Genomic DNA, 21,880 nt, shown 5'->3' with positions numbered 1-21,880 from the left:
AAAAAAAGGGAGAGGAGACAGGGGGTGTGGAATCACGAAGAAAGGGTCGGAACCGAGCTCGTACTTAATTTCCAACCATCATCCCTGTTTAGATTTTTGGCATGCCTCTCAATCTCAATCACCTCCCTAAGCTTCTTATGGTGGAAATGATCAACCCTAGCAATAACTCGAGAATCCTCAATGCAGACATGGTGCTTGGATTTCTTCGCATGTTCAGCTAGAGTCGATGAGCGAGACCGATTGTGCCTGATGTCAACAGCATGCTCATGGATCCTCTGGTTAATTGGCTGACCCGTTTCTCCAATATATGGAATACCACAAGAACATGGAATAAAGTAAACATCTTTTGTGTCCTTAGGGTCAACAAGGTGTTTAACCGAACCAAGAGAATTTCTGATGGTATTGAGAGGTTTGAACGAAGAGGAAACATTATTCTTTCTAAGAATATGGGCAATCCTATCTGTGGTCCCTAAACGAGAGATGAACCTTGGAGATAGGATCAACACGAGCAGTTTTAACTCTTAACACTTTGTTGGCCCTCTGAAATAGTTTATGACCCATTCTTAAATAATACCTTGTAACTAAATCTTGACCCATATAGTATTATTATCCATTATTAATATATATAATTATGCTTCCTAACAACTATTCTATAACTAAATTTTGAGATTTTAATAAATAATTCCTTATGGTCATTTTGGATTTTAATCACCACTGGCTAGTTTCCAACGGCTAATTTGGGGCAATAATGCATCCATGCTATTTATTTTTGAAGATTGACTGGTTTTCTCACCTTGTCCTGAGGATGAACCACATTAGTTGGTTCGAAATGTCGACAAAATCTTAATGATGTGATTAATCCGAAAGACATTTATCAGTTTATACGATAATTAATAATAATAGCCCTTCCAACTGTGGATGCTTTCTTTTCTATTATGTAAATAAAAAAATCTTCATTTGACAGCAAGCCAATATAACATAATGGTTTATCACGTATTCTATTTTTTTCCTTTGGCCAATTTTTGTTCAGATGCCAGAGTGACGATAAGTTATAAATTTGTGTTTTATAATTTACACAGAAATTTTCAAAAATGCTGAATCCAGTAGTTATATATATTCACACCACATTTTAAAGTACAACAATCAGTTCAGGGTTATCTTACTCCATTTTTTTTAATCCCAAGAATCAGTTAAAGAAGAGCAGCATAACTTTTTTAATCCCAAGAATCAGATAAAGAAGAGCAACATAATGAGATTCCATTACCATCGGCCCCACTTTCATACATCAACGACGATGGAATGGGAGCAAAGTTACCATTTCACCGAATAAGATTAAGAATTAAGAGAAAATATTAAGAATTAATATCGTGAATTTTCTTTTCCTCAATTTAAGAGAAAGTTCCGGGAATTTCTCGTCAAAAGGAAAGGACAGATCATACCGAGGGCCCTTCTTGCTCCCGCTGCTTTATTCTGTACGACGTGAACGTGCACATTTTTCTTTTGAAAGCGAATCAATGTGTTACAACAATTTTTTATGGAGTTGTTTTTAGTGTAATTTTTTGGAAGTTTTTATCAATTTTTTATGGAATTGTTTTTAGTGTGATTTTTTGGAAGTTTTTATCGTAGGTTTTTGTGTGTAATTTCTCTAAAATCAGACAAGAATTTATTGAAATCACAATGGATTCTCTCAGCCTCCATATCAAGAAGGCGATTCAACAAAAATTCTGCCGGCCCCTTCCCCTATGCAGAGGGATATTCTTATCCCACAACTTCTTTGTTGATGACATTCTCATATCTGCTATTCTATGCAGAGCTTCCTGGATGCGCTTATTCGATATCTTGGGAAGATTTCAAAGCGCCTATGGTATGAATGTTAATGAAGGAAAATCTTCCTTCCATGTTGAAGATATTAATGGGGATCTGATCCAATTCCTAACTGGCCTGTTCAATATCCAAGCTTTTCCTCTCCGGAACGCACTGAAATATTTGGGATTTAACCTGAAATCAGTAGGGTATCGGGTGGCGGATTGGACTTGGATTGCAGATCGATTTTATAAGAAAATTGCAGTATGGGAGTTTTTGTGTTTATCTAAAGGAGGACGCATGATTTTGACTCAAGCGGTTCTTGTCCAAACAATGGTCTATTGGGCGCACCTGTTCTATATCCCATCTGCTATAATAAAAAATCTGAACAGGATGATTGCCAATTTTATTTGGGGGTGTCACAAAGATCAATATAAATTCCACCTAACTAAATTATCTGCGCTGACTCGGCCAAAGCATTTGGGAGGATGGGGCATATTAGAAATATCCCATTTTAGGAAGGCTCTTTTGTGCAAATCTATGTGGAAGGCAATCATGGGGGACTCGTTGTGGAGCTCGGTCATCCGTGCTAAATACATGGACAACATGGACATGTCCTTTTGGATTAGGGAAAATCACATTGGGTCCTCTTTTGGATCAGCCATATGGAGAGGCTTCAGAAAATTGGAACCTTTTTTTAGACAAAATCTTATCTGGAAATTTCAGACGGGAGCAAAGATTATGATTGGAAGGGATGAGTTTGCTGGAGGGGCAGGGAAAATTCATGTTTCTCCTCGCCTGATGAGAGCGCTCCACAACAAGGGGATTTTCTTCTGGGCCAGCGCCATTCAAAAATGGGAAGGAGCTATCCCCATTTGGAAAACAGCGACAGATCTACAGCTCCATCACGACATCGAGGCTCAATGGAATTCTATTATAATAATGTTGCGTGGCCATGGAATTTTTCGCTCAGGGGATAAAGATTTTCTTATATGGAAGGGATTGGACGGATCTGCGACAGCAAAAGTAAAACATATATATTTGCAGTTCATCACTTCTGAGGCTGATAATTCCGGAGACATATTTCCCCCTAATCTCTGGAAATCGGGATGTCCGATTAAGATCATCATCTTTGCATGGCTGGTTTTTTACAATAAGAACCTCACGTGGGAAAATTTACAAAAACGGAATTGGCATGGTCCTGCCATCTGTCCTCTGTGCAGGGAAAACACTGAATATAATTCCCATCTTTTCCTCACCTGCCCTCAGGTGCAGCCCATCTGGCAGAATATTGCAGCTCTCTACGGTCTCACCCACTATTCTTTTCCTACAATTTCTGAAGCTATAAAAAGATGGAGCACTATGAACAAAGAACGGAGGGCCATCCCCTTACTGACCATGTGGGCCATATGGAAATGGAGGAATGATAGGATCTTCAGTTCTAAACTGGTATCAAGCGCTTCTGTGTTAACATCTATCATATCACTATATAGCGCCCTTGAATTGTCAGGGAAACATAGGAACAGCAATGCAAGGAACCATTCGACTTCAACAAATGGAATTAGGAATGGGTGGAAACCTCCGATACTGACCTCCACGGTTTCCCCTTGTGCCTTTTTCGATGGAGCTGCCCAACATGGGACATGTGCATGTGGTATATACATCAAAACAGCAAATGATCAGTCCATTGAAATCTACTGGAATGCTGGTCCAGGGTCCAACAACAGAGCCGAAGCGGTGGCTTTAACGGGCCTCCTTTCCTTCTGCATCTTTCTTGACATACCGAACCTGAAAATCTTTGGAGACTCGAGGGTTATCATTGATCATGTTTTGCAAAAGCATTATATAAAAAACATTCAACTTGCTGGATGGTTGGACAGGATTGCAGCGTTATGGAACAACAGGAGGGACTATTCTATTTCTCACATTGACAGGAACAATAATAAAAAGGCAGATGCTCTATCAAAAATGGGCCTTACTTCTCCCCAAGGCACATGGAGGATGCAGATCAGAACGGACAACAACAGTTTCCAGATCCAGGATTTTTGTCATCCAGGCCTATAATTCTAAAAAAAAAATGCTAAATTTCTGTTATGTTTTATTTTCTACTCAACCCCATACAATGGCATATCTCTCTGTATAGGTATGCGCTCACAGTTTTTTGCAGTCATGAATATCTTCTTGCTTTCTATACTCGCCGATCTGAAGTTTCCTTTCAGTCAATATGTTGTATATACAGTTCTTGCTTTCTATACTCGCCGATCTGAAGTTTCCTTTCAGTCAATATGTTGTATATACAGGTCATCTTATCAGTTTTTTGAACAAATCTTTTGGAATGTGGCATGATCCACTCCACAGTATGGTACCGACAATATTGTCCAGAAACATGTATGCTTATATAATTTCATGAATACAATATACATATATAGTTTTTTCGTGCTGGAAAAATCCTGTGGAATCGAAGTGCCCTAGAGATTTTCCAGAGTGCTGAATCCATATATACACTAAAAAACTAATTTAAATAACACAAAATAAAAATTTCACTGGATCCAAAAAATCGCACTAAAAATAATTCCATTTTTTATCACGTTTATTTATTTTATTTTATTTTGATTTATATTTTTATAAAATTATTAAATTCAATTATAAATAATAATAAAAAAATAAAAAATTCACAATTTAACATAAATTTTTATCATCAAATTCTAACCCATAAAAATAAAAAACGTCTCATGTTTAAGATTACTCCGTCTTTTATTTCCCGACCAATGTAACACAATTTTTTATCACGTTTATTTTTTTTTAGATTTCCCGACAATCAGTTCATGGTTAGGAGTTCAAAAAAAAGGGCAGCATAATCAAATTCCATCACCAACCACCCCACTTTAATACATCAACATACATCACCCGACAAGATTCTGTTTGGAATAATTCAAAGGGATCGAATAATTTTCATCATGTGACTATTAAACAAAATTTTCGAATTTCATTTAAAAGAAAATATTAAGGATTTTTATTTTTATTTGAATAAAGCTATAAATATATTTTGCAAAATATTGTGATTTTTCTGTATTTTGCAAAATATTGTGATTTTTCTGTTTTTGATATACTAAAATTTAAGCAATTTTCCTGTTTAGTATAATTTTATTTTACTATCTTTAACTTTCTAGACATTAAAATATTTTTTTTTTCCTTTTTCTCTCTATATATTTTTTGGAACTATATTAAATATTTACACTTTATGAATCTAAATAAAATTATTTGTAATTTTCTTTAGTAAATGTAAGAAAAACACAAATAAAACACATATGTTTAGTTTGAAAAGAGAATCTTTTTCTGCGAATGAGCTTCACTACTTTGTTTTAAAATTGATAACTTCCATTGAAAAGAGAATCTTTTTCTGTGAATGAGCTTCAGGACTTTGTTTTAAAATTGATAACTTCCATATTTAGTTAAAAAAGCAAAACTCCCTCAATCTTATTTCAAAATTATTCCATTTCTAGTAACAATAAAATTAGTCCATTTCAAATAATTGTTAAGAATAAATTTCTTTATGGTTGGGAATTTTCTTTCCCGAGCTTAAATTGAAGCATATTTAGTTTGAAAGGAACTCTCTCGACTTTAGTTTACTCCAACAATTTGCATTATATTATTTAGCCATTTTGTATTCCTTTACATTTCAACCGGCAAAACTTTTTAATATTTATTTAATAGAAGAAACGTTTTTTTTATTCCTTTACATTTCAATATGCAGATTTTTTTAATATTTATTTAATAGAGAGAAAAAATGTTTTTAAAGCAGTAATATTAATATATTTATTTTATATATATATATATATATATATATATATATATATAAGACATTAAGTTTGGGGTTAATCGCCTTGCTAATGGAAAGCTAAGGACATTGAAGGTTACCAAGCGGAAATCTTAAAAATTGGAGGTCCTGTCCTCATCCCCCACATCCATAAGCTTTTCAATCAAGCAGTCAAGCAAGGGTTCCCTAAACCTTGGACTGAGAGCCTCATTATCCCTATTTTTAAAAGTGGGGATACAAATAACCCCTCTAATTATAGAACAATTATGATCAGCCCTCTCTTAGCCAAGTTATATGGTAGTATTTTGGAAAAGAAGTTAAGCATATGGCTTGAAAGTGAAGGTAAGCGGGCTAAAGGCCAAGCAGGTTTCAGAAGGCATCACTCAACAATAGACCACCTTGTTACGCTTAGGATCATTGCGGAGGAATGTCGTAATGAGAAATCCAATTTATTTTGTTGCTTTGTGGACTTTAGAAAGGCTTTCGATACGGTTCCTAGATACAACCTTTGGAATAGATTAGAAGAGCTAAAGGTTCCTCTCGAGTTGAGAGCTGCCGCTATAAGGTTATACGAGAATGTAATTGCCAAGCTAAAGAGCAATGAAGGGTGGTCGAAAGATATTAAGTGTAACATCGGAGTTAAACAAGGTTTCCCCCTCTCCCCTACCCTATTTGGCATTTACATCGATAAGCTCGAAGGCTATTTAGAGGAAGCAGGATGTGATGGCACGATCTTAGCTGGGATAGTCGTCATCCTTCTTCTTTATGCTGACGATATTGTTCTTTTGGCAAGGTGCCCATCTGATCTTAATAAGCAACTCAGGCTTCTTAAGGATTTTTGCTCTACCATGGGTATGACTGTTAACACTGACAAAACAAAAGTTATGATTATCAAATCCAAGAAGGACACTTATGCTAATTTTATGTATGACAATAATAACTTGGAGGAAGTGTATTCTTACAAGTACCTAGGAATTGATATTCATCACAAGCTCAACTGGAACCATAGCATTGAGAAAAGGATTAATGGGGGGTGGAAAACTTACTTTGGTCTTGAAAATAATTGTAAAATAGCAAACCTTGTAATGTGGGATAAAAAGAAGTTCCTCTTTGAAACTTTAGTCACTCCTGTTATCTTAGATGGCTGTGAGGTTTGGGGTTGCAGCATCTCCAGAGAATCATGGAGAAAGATTGAGCAAATCCAGAAGTGTTTTATAACTTATAACTTGAAAATTAAAAGTAATACACCCTATCCTATTCTCCTTATAGAAGCAGGTCTTTCCCCTATTGAGAGCGTAGCTATGCTTAGGTTTCTGTTGTACAAGCACAAAATCAGTAACATAGACGATCATAGACTTCCTAAGCTAGCTTTAAATTCTAGCCAAAACCACCTAAGGCTCAATCAAGGGTGGCATAAAGACACAATGGCCTGGTTAAACTATTGGGAGATCAACAAAAATGATGCATTGCAAAACATAAATAACATTAAAGATATTGTTACTTCTAAGTTCAAAGAAAAAATGTGGTGTGAGAAAGACTTAGCGGCTAAAAGAAAATTAAGTTATTATAAGAAAGTCATCAACCCCACCCTAGAAGATCAAAAGTATCTCTCTATTTTAACTAGCTCAAAGAAGAAAATTAATATAGCAAAGATTAGAACGAATTCTCATGAGCTCCATAGTGAAATAGGTCGTTGGGCAATTCCTAAAACGCCATGGACGGAAAGGATTTGCCATATATGTGAGAATAGGAACATCGAGGATGAAAACCACTTCCTCTTAGAATGCCCTGCGTATAACCACATTAGATCTCAGTTTCACAATCTTTGTTACAATACTGACCTTCCTAGCCTTTTACAATGTCAAAATTATAGTGAGCTCGGGAGGCTTCTCTCCAAGCTTTTTGAGCATAGGAATAAAATCTTAAATCAAAATAGATAATTTGTTTCTTTAGGTCCGATAGACCATTATTTGGTCTCAGCGGACGTTAATCATCATCATATATATATATATATATATATATATATATAATTTTTTTAAATATAATAATTATTTTTTATTAAAAATTAGTTATCAATTATTAAAAAATCAAGCAAATCTTTTTTGAGTGGAAAATTTAGGAATTATTTGTATTTAGAAAATTTTGATTCCTATAAGCTCTTAGTAGATCTAAAATTGAAATGGATCTATGCTAGTTTTGAGTTACATACTCATAAGATATTTTAACTATCATAATTTTTTTCTCACTTGCTTTATATAAGATATATGTAGTTAACATTGAAATATTTTATTTTTGGATTCACAATCTCTACATTAAAATGTAAAATTATTAAATTATTTTTACTGTTATTATTCTTTAAAATGTTACATATCAACTCCATATTAAATATTGAAAGAATTATAAATCCCCTATATCTTGAATTACAAAGAACTTATAAATTTAATGAAAACTTTCTCTTCCTTTTCTTAATACATTTTGAATGCATTTTTTTTCTAAATAACCACTTATCTTCTTAAATATTAAAAACCCATTTAATTTTGTGATCAGTGATTGAAAACTTAAATATAAATAATATTATTAAAAATTTATATATATATATATATATATATATATATATATAATTAAATAAAACAAATTACAAACTCAAACACATTACACACTCAAGAGTACATATCCATAAAAATATTTAATATTAAAATTTAACTTATTAAAAAAAATTATAAATTATTTCATACACAATATCAAAATTCATTAAAACATAAATACAACTTTTTAGAATTTCATTACTTCGAAGTACAAATATAATATAAATTGGAGTTAATTCAACTATATATTATTCATTACGATTCATTCTCTGTGAGCGTTAGAACTATAAAATTGCAAATGTCAATTACAAAACGTATATGTTTTAAAGATCATAAGTTCTTTAACAAAAATCCCACGCATGTTTCAAAGTGTAAAGTGTCTTTCCCGTTATATACTATATCATTATAAGATTATTCTATATATAAGAGGTTGGTAATAAATATATTTGAAGGTTTATGGTTGAAAATTTATAATAATGGAAGCATGATGTGATATATTTATGTCGTACGTTATTTCTTTCTGATTTTTTTTTTTGTTTTACGTGTTTTATTATGAATTGTCTGATGTGATGTTAGACAATTAAAATGTTTGTCACTGTTAATCAAAAATCTCGTTATAATTGAAACAATAACCATCGAAACTTAATCTTTTTCGGTTGCTTATCGCAGCATGAGAGGGCTTGGTGTGCAGGAAACGTCTCTTTCGACACCTCCACCATGGTATTCCACGGACCGAGATTCTACACCTTCACCATGGTATTCCACGGACCGAGATTCTACCAGCAAGGCGAAACAAAACTTTTATGAGGGTTGTCTGGTAAGTTATTTGAGACTCCCGAGTTAGATTTTTCAGGATTCAAATGTCTGAGAGGTGTTGATAAGGGGCTCAGGGCATTGGGGATTCAACATGCAAGATTTGGTAATAAATGGGTCAGGCTCTGAGCTGCAATGTCTCCAATGAAAATTCCTTCTTCTCTGTCGTCCAGCAAGGGGATTTGCAAAGGGTGGAGGCTGCTCTCTTGAAAGGAAACTATGTCAACTTTGTATTTTTGTTGTTTGTGACTGAACAGGCAAGGTTCACACCGCCTCAAGATTTAAACAAATCCACCCTTGTTTGTATGTTTTTTCCCTTACACAAATCCACCCTTGTTTGTATGTTTTTTTCCCTTACAGACGACCAGGGAGCATGCCACTACACCTTGCAAACACAAACAATTTCCTTTCAAACACAAACAATTTGTTGTAATGAGTGGGTCACTCGTCACAATTAGTTCTGAGACTAAAAATGTAAAAGGGTAAATATAGAACTATGTGTATGATGTTTTTATTGGTGGTTGCCCAAGTACAGAGACAAATAACTCAAACCAAGGATTTGATCTCCAAGAATGCAAACTCGGCCCCTTCAGAAAATGGCTACCAACTTTGATGAATTCGGTCCTTCAACACATAAATTTTCCCTCAAAATAGTTTTGGAAGTGATGAAAAATTCATCTTCCAATCCAAATATTTCGACCTTCCAATAAGCCACAAGAATTTCTGCTATTCAATCCCAAATATCAGGTTGTACACAGTGATCTAGAATATGGGTGTAACCCTCTCGAATAACTCAACCTCAATCTGAATTTAGTAGAGAATGATTCATCCCTCCTTAGATCAATCACAAACTCAACAGGGATTTTCTAAATAATTTATCTATCCTCAGGAACTCGAGTCTCTGATGTTTGGCTTCTAACTAATATAACCTTGAGGATATGAAATCAATATTAAGTAAGACGACCACCAGATGAGGAGTACCACTTCAGAAATCAGCCTCCTGAAATGGATGATTCGACCTGTTACAAGTGGCCCAGTCAAGATCTACAACTCAGATCACTCTATATTGCAAGAATTTTCCAACAAAGTCATTGCAGTGGTTGTGGGTCTTGAGAATGAGAAATTTCAGAGGATAAGTGAAAGCCCAATTGCAGGCCAAGCGTGGGTGGCTCAAAGGATTACTCCTTACTACCGTTAAAACTTAATAATTCTGATCATCGTAGGGAATGAGGTCCTTACAAATAGTGATGGGTCGTTAGACTCTGCTATGCTATGCATCGATGGTGGGAGGGTGTTGTCTTTATTGCTAACTGTGGTGCAACAATTTTCTTGTATTCAACAACTTGTTGTGTACTCTAATCATGATCCATCTCCAGTTAATATTAGTGTAGTTGTTGGCTTAAGTGGGAAACTTCCTTATGCCAAGAACTTACAGAACAAGTTGTGAGAGTCTTAGGAGGTTGTAAAGCATGCACAAATGATGCCTATTTTTATACGTCATGATAAAGTGGATGATGTTGTCATTTACAAATGTGGAGAAATATTTGTTCGAGTTTTTCATTCTACAATTCCTGAAGAAATGGAGGATGTTTTTTAATGGTTGTCAGTAACCCTAGAACTTGAGGGCAAATTCTCTTAATTACAAAACCTATCTGCATAAAATTCTGGAGCAAAATTTCAACATTAACATGGTACCTGTAGTTGATCTGAGGCAATGCAGGAGTTTTGGTTAATACTAACAACTTGAGTTTTGCAAAGTATTCATATTAATGGTTGTCTTCTAGCCCTATGAGCATTATTATGGTTTGTAAAGAACATATTGACATAAATTATGACTTGATTAGATGGCCTAGTTGTGTGCATGGATACATTTCAGCATGTGAGTGAGCTTGTCTTGCTCACCATGCATTGGTTGATTTGAGCTACCTGAATGAGATCTATGTGGCAAAGGATTATATGCATGACATGAATGGTTTATTAGTTACTATATGGATGACAAATGTGCAGTTGTATATGGTCAATTGATGCCCTTGATGATGATATGTTAATGATACATGGGTTTCTATATTATTTTGTTGTTTGTCATGGTTTATGAGCAGTTTAAAGTTAGTTTACATTGCTGGTCCGAAGCTTGAAAAATGTGAAGGAGAGAGCTATGACACAACTATATAAGATCTTGTCATTTTTATCATATCCTATTCTATCCCAGTTAGTCAAGAATAGTTGACATTCATTGCAAACACATTGATATTTCCTTTTAAACACAAACAGTTTGTTGTAATGAGTGGGTCACTCGTCACAATTAGTTCTGAGACTAAAAATGTAAAAGGGTAAATATAGAACTATGTGTATGATGTTTGTTATTGGTGGTTCCCCAAGTACAAATAAAAATAACTCAAACTAGGGATTTGATCTCCAAGAATGGAAACTCGGCCCCTTAAGAAATATGACTACCAACTTTGATGAATTCGGTCCTTCAACAGATAAATTTTCCCTCAAAATAGTTTTGGAAGTGATGAGAAATTCAACTTCCAATCCAAATATTTCGACCTTCCAATAAGCCACAAAATTTTCTGATATTCGATCCCAAATATCAAGTTGTACACAGTGATCTAGAATATGGGTGTAACCCTCTGGAATAACTCAGCCTCAATCTGAATTTAGCAGAGAATGACTCAACCCTCCTTAGATCAATCACAAACTTGATAGGGGTTTTCTAAATAATTTATCTATCCTCAAGAACTCAACTCTTTGATGTTTGGCTTCTAACTAATATAACCTTCAGGAGATGAAATCAATGTTATGTAAGACAACCATCAAATGAGGAATACGACTTCAAAAATCAGCCTCCTGCAATGGATGATTCGACCTGTTACAAGTGGCTCAGTCAAGATCTACAACTTAGATCCCTCTATATTCCAAGCATTTGCCAACAAAGGCATTATAGTTGTTGTGGGTCTTGAGAATGAGAAAGTTCAGAGGATAAGTGAAAGCCCAACTGCAGGCCAAGCTTGGGTGGCTCAAAGGATTGCTCCTTACAACCCTTCAACCTTAATAATTTAGATCACTGTAGGGAATGAGGTCCATACAAATAGTGATGGGTTGTTAGACTCTGCTGTAGTGCCTACAATACAAAACATTCATTTTTGTTTGGTTTCTTTAGGATTGTACGACAAGATTAAGGTATCTACTCCACATAGTATTCCTATCCTTTCAAGTTCTTTTCCTTCATCCTCCACAATTTCTAATAGTTTGGTACGAATTATGAAGCCTCTCCTCAAATTATTGGATGATACAACTGCTCCATTCATGGTGAATGAATATCCTTATTTTGCATACAGAGACATTCCCAAAGAAGTTTCATTGGACTATGTGATGTTTGGGCGGTCTCCATGGGTTTCAGATCCAAAAGGGTTCACCTATAACAATATGTTAGATGCTCAAATTGATTCCATTTACTCTGTTATGGATTCTTTGGGTCACAATGACACTATCCATGTAACTTTCTTTGAGACCGGTTGGCCTAAAGGAGACACTGATGATATAAGAGTGAATCCTGAGAATGCTAGAAACTATAACACCAGAGTCATCAAACATTTTACTTCCAATGCAGGAACTCCAATGAGGCTTAATAGAGTCATAGAGAACTTTATTATTTTTGCAATTTTTAATGAGAACCATAAGCTAGGGCCAACCACTGAGAGGAACTTTGGGCTGCTAAACATGGATGGATATGATGTAGATTTGCATTATTTGTTTCTGTGCTTCATATTTAATCTGATTCAATACATCAAATTTCCATAGATTGGGCATTGGACATGAAATTATTCTTCTATATTCTAGTTTATGCAATATAATCCCTCTGATAATGTATACCATGTCAAGTCGAAAAGAGCATGAAATTGGTTACTTTCTCTAGAATTATTATTTTCACATTAATAATTTTAAAAAATACTAAAAAACCAAAAAAGTTACTTGTACAAACCCTAATAATTTTTGTTTCTCATGTCATACCCATTTTGCAATTCTTGTTTTTGGTAACGTAGGAGTATTTGATACTTAGGATCAAAAGAAAGACACGAACTCTAGCACCATTCTTCTTCTTGAAATTATTCAAGAATACAGTCCATGTGTTAAGTTCCACCAATGTAGTCTTGACGTCCATCTATTCCACCTCTAAGTCATATGAAATTGCCAATGCAAGAAGTATTTCTTCTTTCTTCTTTTTTATCATAAGTGAAGGTTCCTTTTTTATTTATTTAAGGAAACATCAGGAAGTAATTGGACATTATGGTAGGTAAATACTTCATGTATGTGAAGTAATCAATCTATGGAGTTATGTACTGGGCAAAGTCATTTCTTTGCCAAAACAGAGGCATTGGGCCATTCCAAGGCTTCATTACACAAGGTATGGCAATGCACACGTTACTCACATAAGGCACATTAAGGTCTTATAAGGTCCTAGGTCCGGAAAGATCCAAGCAGGTAGGCATAATGCATTCTCTCCTTTTACGGCCTTTAAGAGTGAATAGAGATATAAATTACCAGAAATTGTGATTTTTTTTTCAAATAGTTACTTCATGTAATCACCTTCTATTCTAGTGTTAATTTTAAGCATTTTCCAACAAAGGCACTACAGTTGTTGTGGGTCTTGAGAATGAGAAAGTCTAGAGGATAAGTGAAAGCCCAACTGTAGGCCAAGCTTGGGTGTCTCAAAGGATTGCTCCTTACTACCCTTCAACCTTAATAATTCTGATCACCGTAGGGAATGAGGTCCTTACAAATAGTGATGTGTCGTTAGAATCTATTGTAGTGCCTGCAATACAGAACATTCATTCTGGTTTGGTTTCTTTAGGCTTGGACGACAAGATTAAGGTATCTACTCCACATAGTATGCCTATCCTTTCAGGTTCTTTTCCTCAGGCATCCACAATTGCTACTGGTTAGGTACGAATTATGAATCCTCTCCTCAAATTCTTGGATGATACAGGTGCTCCGTTCATGGTGAATCAATATCCTTATTTTTCATACAGAGACAATCCCAAAGAAGTTTCATCGGACTATGTGTTGTTTGGGCGGTCTCCAAGGGTTTCAGATCCAAAAGGTCTCACCTATAACAATATATTAGATGCTCAAATTGATTCCATTTACTCTGTTATGGCTTCTTTGGGTCACAATGACACTATCCATGTAACCGTCTTTGAGACCGGTTGGCCTTCCAAAGGAGACACAGATGATATAGGAGTGAATCCTGAGAATGCTAGAAACTATAACACTAAATTTATCAAACATGTTACTTCCAATGTAGGAATTCCAATGAAGCCCAATAGAGTCATAGAGAACTTTATTATTTTTGCAATTTTTAATGAGAACCATAAGCTAGGGCCAACCACTAAGAGGAACGTTGGGCTGCTAAACCTAGATGGATATGATGTAGATTTGAGTTGTGGTTAGTGTGCATCTCCTCCTCCACCATATTCGCCTCCTGCAAGCCCACCGCCTAGCCGATTTCTTTATTCTCAAGACCACCAAAAGGTTCAAGGGGAGGCCTTGGCAATGTTGTTTATTGCATTGCCAAACAAAGTTCTGATCCATTTGTTCTTCAAGAGTCTTTGGATTTTTCTTGTGGGCTGGGTGGTGCCGATTGTGCTTCAATTCGTCAGGGTGGACCTTGCTATAATCCAAATACTGTCCATGCCAATGCTTCAAAGGCAATGAATAGTTACTATCAGATTCACGACAAAAACTGTTGGAATTGTGATTTCAAAGGCACTGGTCTGGGCACATTTTTTGATCCAAGTAAGGATTCCACTCATTTTCTCTTCTAGGAAATGTCTTCCTTTAATTTTTCCTTTTTTTTGGCTACTTGAAACATATGATGCATTATTTGTTTCTGTGCTTCATATTTAATCTGATTCAGTACATCAAATTTCCATAGATTGGGCATTGGACATGGAATTATTCTTCTATATTCCAATTTATGCACTATAATCACTCTGATAATGTATACCATGTCAAGTAGCAAAGAGGATGAAATTGGTTACTTTCTCTGGAATTATTATTTTCACATTAATAATTTTAAAAAATATTAAAAAACCAGAAAAGTTACTTGTACAAACCCTGAGAATTTTTGTTCCTCATGTCATACCCATTTTGCAATTCTTGTTTCTAGTAGCGTAGGAGTATTTGATACTTAGGATCAAAAGAAAGACATGAACTTTAGCACCATTCTTATTCTTGGAACTGTTCCAGAATACAGTCCATGTGTTAAGCTCCAACGATGTAGTCTTGACGTCCATCTGCTCCACCTCTAAGTCATATGTAACTTCCAATGCAAGAAGTATTTCTTCTTTCTTCTTTTGATCATAAGTGGAGGTTCCTTTTTTTTTTTTTATTTAAGGCAACATCAGGAAGTAATTGGACATTATGGTAGGTAAATACTTCATGTATGTGAAGTAATCAATCTATAGAGTTATGTACTGGGCAAAGTCCTTTCTTTGCCAAAGCAAAGGCATTGGACCAGGCCAAGGCTTCGTTACACAAGGTATGGAAAGGCACATGTTACTCACATAAGGCACGTGAAAGTAAGGTCTTATAAAGTCCTAGGTCCGAAAATGTCAAAGCAGGCAGGCATAGCGCGTTCTCTCCTTTTAGGGTCATTAAGGGTGAATAGAGATATAAATTACCAAGCATTGTGAATTTTATTTAAGATAGTTACTTCATGTAATCACCTTCTGTTCTAGTGTTAATTTTATGTTAAAATGAAAAGAAACAATTTTTGAACTTGATATGAGAGCTCAGATTAAGTTGTGTTTCCATTGATTCTGTCTAGATAAAGAGAAAAAACAAGAAAGGAGTTCAATATTGGCTCTCTTTTTCTTAATCTAACATGGTTGAAACAGGTACAACAACATTTACAGCTCTGAATTGAAACTTAGGGTAAGTACTTGAAGTCTGTGCTGGAAAAGGCTAGGGAAACTCTTGCTGGCCACAACTTAGGTTCTATTGGACTGGAAGTTGCCTGTGCAAAAATCTCAGAATTGGCTTCAAAAATGTCCACTAAATGCCTCAACAATGTTTTTTCTTGTTTACCTTAAATTCCATCATTATACAAGCAACAACAACATATGGTACATGATATGCATAGCCTTAATCAACAATATCAGGTCACAGATTATTCAATGGAGAGTTGTTTGACATCAAATGAGAGTTCTGAAAAGAATCTAGATCGGAATATGTAGAACGTTGGAAAGAAAATATTGAGAACATTAAATAATAGAAATGTACCTTTTTGGCAGATTGAGACCAGAGAAGATGTCATTTTCCGAGAATTGAGTGCCACACAATTGGGTTGGGAAGAAAATCTAAAACAAGATGAAAAATTTGTGTCCTCTCCAACTAATCCAAAATATTCAGACAAGAATTCAATTCCAACCAAAGGAAATTTACGGGAGAGGACCACAATTTTTAGGGTACAAACAAAAGAAAATGGCTATGGCATGTCTGATGCAAGGGAAAAATAGATGGAAGTAAATGGATCATGTGTAGGACAACAAGTAATTAAACGAGAAGTGCCTAGGAGCTTCTCTTTGCATGAATTTTGCCGCAAGGGTGAATTGGCAGGGCTTCATAGGGATGAAGTTGAAATTCCTTCAGTTAGAAATAACAAGCTTTCCAAGCTCACTGAATAATTAGACTTGAATGCTAATGATGACACTAGTATAGAATCCAATTATAGGGAGTTTGATTTGAATGGTTTTGGATGGATCATATGACAATGAATTTTAGCAAGTCATTTAAGAAATTTGTACCTTCCATCTTTGACAAAAACCTTCATCACTCACTGAATCGTAGGTTCATGAATCAGAATCAAGAGTGTGATTTTATGGTTCTTGATATATTATCTAGAAGCTGAATTGCTAAAATATTTAGACAGGCCACTGGGAGCTTATTCAACATATGTATTTATAATACCATTGCCTAGATATGAAATTCGGGGAGCTTATATTGTTTCTCCAGTGAAGCTTTGTGTTTATGTTTTTCATACACTATAGGCTAAGCACAAGCTATCGTAACCCAGTGGATTGGATAATTTGTATTGTTTTGAAAGTATGGAGTAGAATGCTTATATTCAGTGAGGAATGAGAATGAAATTTTGATGTGGTGTCAAATCTGTATATTTTAGAGAATACATGAATTGGTATATATGCAGCAACAACATATGGTATAGGCTATGAATAGCCTTAATTAATAATCTCAGATCACAGATTATTCAATGGAGAGCTATTTGACATCAAATGAGAGTTCTGAAAAGAATTTAGATCGGAATATGCAGAACGCTGGCAAGAAAAGATTGAGAACATTACAAAATAGAAATGTACCTTTTTGGTAGACTGAGACCAGAGAAGATGCCAGTTTCCAAAAATTGAGTCCCACGCAATTGGGTTGGGAAGAAAATCTGAAACAAAATGAAAAAATTGTGTCCTCTCCAACTAATCCAAAAGATTCAGACATGAATTAAATTCATGATATTACCTCAGTTTAGATGCCTCTGTATAGATATCAGAACAAAATAAAAATGTTGTACTGCGGGTGATGATGGCATGCACATTATGATCATACTATCACCTGGAAATATTGTCAATACCCTGTACTACTGGGCTTCACATGTCACAACTCTATTATAATGTCTAACTCTATTATAATGTGTAACATATATGTGAATGACCATTATCAACATTTGTAGCTCAAATGTTAAAAAGTAGCAAACAATGCCCTCAGATTGACATTATGACTCCATATGCCCTCATTTCTCCTGGACACGATTAATTATCCGATTCATATGAAGAATCTCTCTATTCGAGTAGGTGTGGCAATTTTGATTACTTCATGTTTGTTGAAATAACATGTATGGTCTTCAACATGGTTTTTTATATTGTTTGCTCCTTTTCTGTAAGTAGAAAACGAAATCCTGCAAAACACTCAGATTCCAACTGTATGATGACATGGTGTGCATTCTGGTTTCAATTAACTGATTTTTCGTATTTTTCCCTTTTGTTTTGTATTTCACTTATACAACAAAGAGACATAGTTCTTAATCTTTTGTATGCTTTCAAATTGTTGAATTGGATTCCAACTGTATGATGACATGGTGCGCATTCTGGTTTCAATTAACTGAGTTTTTGTATTTTTCCCTTTTGTTTTGTATTTCACTTATACAACAAAGAAACATAGTTCTTAATCTTTTGTATGTTTTCAAATTGTTGAATTGGTTTTGAGTGTTAACCGCATACAAGATTTTTTCTCCAGATGTGTGTAGGTCACACATTCACTGTTAATGCTACTCTTTCCTACGCCACTGCCTTACGTTGTTTCCTTTGCAACATTTGGTGGAATTGCTAGTATATTGCTTTGTCTAACCATTTTCTATTTGTTTTTAGATGATATTCTTCTTTAAGTTAACATTTATCCATTTTTATATCAATTTATTGTTACTATTATATAATGGTAAATGGATTTTTATTTTATTAAAAAGAATTTACTTAACTTATTATATATATTTTTTGATATAAAATATTGTTTCTATTATTATTTATTAATTCTCACGTTAATTTATTATTATTATTAGACATCATCAATAATGGTAAATCAAAATCTACCTACACTTTATTAAAGAGAATATACTCGACTTACTATAATAAAATATTTTTCATAAGGTATTGTCTCAACCATTTTGTTGAAGCTATCCATGACTACCATCAAATGGCCACAACCCCTACTTGTGATCCAAAATTCTCATAAAATTTCTATTTAAATTAATTCCCATGATCTTCTCATAATTAGAAGTTATCATAATGGATGCAGGATGACCACTTTTTGTAAACTCTCATGGTATCAATTTTGAGATTTATATAAACACTAAGTATTATGTATCAAAATATACTAATTAAGGCTAATGAATATCATGGTATGTAGAAAATATTCAGCCATAACAGTTATTGCCAAATATTATTAGTTGCAATATAATTTACGAATATATATGTACTCCATGCCTTAGTACCAAATTCTCAGTCTTTTTTCCTTTACTCGCCTATCAAATCTTGCACTCTATAGCTTAACCTTCAAGCTTCAAAGTCACATGATTCATTTTCCTCTTCCTTTTATCTTTGTCTTTACTCAATCGCTTCATCGTATATCAATATACAACCGCTAGTATTGGCATTAAATTCATTCTCCTTCAAGTCATTTTCCTTCATATGTACTTATGAATATCATGGAATGTAGAAAATATTCAACTAAAACATTCATAGACAAAGATTATTAATTACGAGATTATTTCTAAATATATATGGACTTCATGTCTTAGTACCAAGTTTTGTATCTTCAGCGTCTATAGGTCTATCAAATATTGGACTCTATAGCTTAACCTTCAAGATTCAAAGTCAAATAAATAATTTTTCTCCTCCTTATATCTTGTTCTTTACTCAATGCCCTTCATCCTATATGATTATACAACAACGAGTATTGGGATAAAATTCATTCTCCTTCAAGTAATTTTCCTTCATGTTTTCCACATTTATAGATGTATTTTCCACTGATGTGCAAGCAACATGTATGCAAGGTGACTACAACAAATTCCTTCTTAAAGGTTTATGTCTTAATAGTTTTTCTTCCTTGTCTTTCACATATTAATCAATCAAATGTTCTTTTGTGAATCCATGTGCATCTTACTAGTAATTTTCCCTATGCACGATCCTATATATCTCATTCCACCTTTGATTATGTGTTCTTTATCTTCATTTCTTTTGAATCCTCTCCATGTATCCTATCTAGATATTATGTAGTGCTTCACCTATACCACTTATCCATCTACACACATTCCTACATTACTACTTTTCCATATACTTTAATTATTTTACATGTCTATACATCCTCTCATTTTCATCCTAACTATGCAAATCCTTTAGATTTTATGCATAATAATATTATACCAATTCTCTTCGTGAATTAAAATTTATGGATTGTCATGTAACTCCTCCATAGTTATGTTCATCTACCCTCACCTTCTTGTATGGAGCCTTAATACTCATCTTCAAAAATCAAACGTGGATTTATCTTTCCATTTTAATAAGTATTTATTTTATGTTTCCCTTTGGATCATAAATTCCTTCTTATCTAACATTTTCTCAATATAATTATCCTTCTTGGAGATTTGGATATTTCTTCCTCTATTACATCCTTTATGTCTAATTATTCATTTTCATATAGATTTGATACATTGAAAAAATTATTAACTTCTTAATTAAAATTGACTACATTTGAATTCTCTCCATATTTCTTCTTAATTTGGCATGGAATCATTCACTTTGGCTAAATGTTGATACTCTTTGGTTTAATATTATTGATGATTTATAATTGTGGTGATAGATTTCTCAACTACTTTGGGAAATCATTGTGAGGTTTAATGGATGTTAAATTAAAGTGGAGTACTTCCTTCCATCCTACGTAAAATGGTTAAACAAAGTAGTAAATCACATCATAGTATATTGTTTCATATTTTTATCCCACATGCTATATGTGTAATTTCCTATGTGTAATTTCCTTTTGATGCACCATAACTTGATCATCAACTTCAAACTAATGCAAAGGAGTCCCTTGGATATTATATATTATACTAACAAATAATACAAGAAATAGCACAATAGACTTTGAAACTCATAGAGGAAAATTCTCAAATGAGAAGTAAATAAAACATGTGATCACAAATTAATTAAAGCATGAACATAAGGATATTTATTCATTAAACTAGCTCAGCTAACCTTTCAGTAAACCTCAAAATATTGAGAAATTTTCATTTATAGCCTCAATTGTATCATCTATGAAAGAAAAATTACCATAAAAGGCACTATAGCCCTATTGGTCTTAGTCTTAGCTTGGCATTAAACCCTCTCAAAAATTTCCAAAAAAAATGGTAATTTTACCCTGTCGTCTAACTTGATTATTAGGTTATTTCTTCTCTTTTATTTTTTTCATTCTTATCCTTTTTCGTTTCAATTTATTTTCTACTTCATCTTCCCTACATTTCTTCCCATTTAATCCATCTCTTGCTTTGTACATATGTTTTTCTTTATTATTCTCCTTGCTCTTCTTCTATGAGACTCTTATTCTACCCCTTTATTCCCTTCTCCACTTTACCTTCACATAGCTCAGCCCATCATATCTCCCCCTTCAAACATTTAATGATATTTTGTCTTACATTTCACATGTCATGTAAAATATACAGTCCTCCATTCCTACCTACCAATGTTAATAATCATTAAAGAAAATAAACAAAATGATAGGTACACCCACTAAAATCACCATAAAATTTCACATGGGTGATTAATCATATTTTAAGATATTCAATGGATGACCCCTAAGAAACATTTTTAACCATCTAATTTAGAGCCAAATTATATGTGTGGGTGATTAAGCATATTCTAAGATATTCAATGGATGACCCCTAACAAACAATTTTAACCATCTAATTTAGAGCCAAATTATATGTGTGAAGTTTCATATCGATATTTTCCCTGATGATTTTTGGCATCAAACTCAAGAAACACAATGCAATTTGGGTCATTTGGAACATATATATTGATGACTAAAATAATTTTGGAACACAACATATGTAGGATTCCCGTGATGGCTTATTGTTGGTTGGATTAGTTCTCTATTGATCTAATAAGTATTTGCACCTATTGTTTTCATCAAAGGTTATGTAAGGGTTTCTTGATGACAAAGTAAATAAGTGGTGGTGTGGATCATTAATATTCTATAGAATATTATTTATATAACAATAAAGTCATGGTCTCATGGTAAC

At 34.0% G+C, this 21,880-nt stretch overlaps 3 pseudogenes; all 3 read left to right on the top strand.

Moving 5' to 3' along the window:
- Positions 1–12,282: 12,282 nt before the first annotated feature.
- Positions 12,283–12,822, top strand: LOC149264712 (glucan endo-1,3-beta-glucosidase 14 pseudogene; annotated as a pseudogene).
- Positions 12,823–13,974: 1,152 nt separating this feature from the next.
- On the top strand, positions 13,975–14,846 carry LOC149264711 (glucan endo-1,3-beta-glucosidase-like; annotated as a pseudogene).
- Positions 14,847–15,632: 786 nt separating this feature from the next.
- On the top strand, positions 15,633–16,793 carry LOC149264710 (myb-related protein 2-like; annotated as a pseudogene).
- The last annotated feature ends 5,087 nt before the right edge of the window (positions 16,794–21,880 follow it).

This window comes from Pinus tabuliformis, chromosome 6, assembly GCF_031772625.1.
Source record: "Pinus tabuliformis cultivar Carrire ecotype Pingquan chromosome 6, CPIR1, whole genome shotgun sequence".
In the NCBI taxonomy this organism is placed as follows: Eukaryota; Viridiplantae; Streptophyta; class Pinopsida; order Pinales; family Pinaceae; genus Pinus; species Pinus tabuliformis.
Note: the sequence above shows the minus strand (reverse complement) of the source record. Positions and strands in the feature narration are given on the sequence as shown.